The sequence below is a fragment of the Arachis ipaensis genome, chromosome B10 (assembly GCF_000816755.2).
Source record: "Arachis ipaensis cultivar K30076 chromosome B10, Araip1.1, whole genome shotgun sequence".
Classification (NCBI taxonomy): domain Eukaryota; kingdom Viridiplantae; phylum Streptophyta; class Magnoliopsida; order Fabales; family Fabaceae; genus Arachis; species Arachis ipaensis.
In genome coordinates, this window is record NC_029794.2 from 119817475 (window position 1) to 119818758 (window position 1284).

A 1284-nucleotide genomic window follows, 5' to 3' on the forward strand; every position below is an offset into this window, starting at 1 on the left:
TAAAAATCTATAAAAAAATTTTTTTTCTCACGTTAACTTACCTACTTTCAACAATCACACACACAGATCTCTCTCTCACCGTCAGACTCTCTCCGCCTTTCCACTACAACCCACTTCTCTTTTATCACCGACAATTTTAAGTAGAGCATCGGCTATTTGCAGATATGAGAACTACACTGCAACGAATGAGAGAGAGATATCAGTAATTTTGTTTGGTTTGGTTATGTACTGAAGATTTTAATGGAGAACGTCATCCATAGCAACACGGAAACGGTGGCTGCATGTAAAAATACGACACTCATTTTGGCACCGTTTGATAGTCATTTTTCTAAGTAGAAAGTCAAATTTTTTGTCTTTGACAAACCAGAATCTCAAGATGAAGATTTGGAGTTCACCTTTCGAAAAACTAGATTCCACGTCAACACAAATGGGCCTGGTAGTTTCTTTTCTTTTCTTGCTTTTGAAGGTGGACTTGAGTGGAGGGTACTATAATACAGGTGATCATGTGAAGTTTGAATTGCCAATGGCTTTCACAGTAGTGGTACGGTAGCAGCATCATCACGATGTTGCTCTCTGCGTTTTGGGATATTAAGTGCCGTTTTGATTATTAAAAAGACTGCAAACCACACAATTATAAAAATATAAAAAAAAACATTCATTCAATACTTAACAAAAAAAATATCCAGTTATATTTTAGCAAAAATAATTAAATGTTTATAAAATTAAAAAAATATAAAATTTTTAAAGAAATAGAGACATTCACATTTAGAATACAAAAAAATTTGAAAAATATATAAAAAAAACATCTATTTAGTATGAAAAAGAAATATTCTAATATTTAGCAGAAAAAACATCTATATATATTAACTCGTAGAAATTTTTGATTCACCTAAAGGTATTTTAATTAATTTTTGACTAATACCATTTTAGTTCTCTAACATTGTTGTTACTAATTTTTCCAGGTCAAATAAATGTTCATATTTGAAATCATTAAAAAAGTAAAAAGCTATGTTCATATTATTGGATGCATTGATGCAATTATACATTTTCTCTCCCGCCTTTCTATCGCATCTAAAGGCCTAAAGAGGAACTTGATGATGCAATTTTAACTATTATTGGGAGTTACGTCCGGCTGAAAAAGATGAATAAAAAGAACATCAAGTCATAAGTTTGTGATGCATTAATAACATAATCAATATCAATATTCAATTTAATTTCCACATGAATACGACTGCGTCAGTTTAGGGTTAATCTTTTTAAGGGTTTATCTAATATGTATATTAA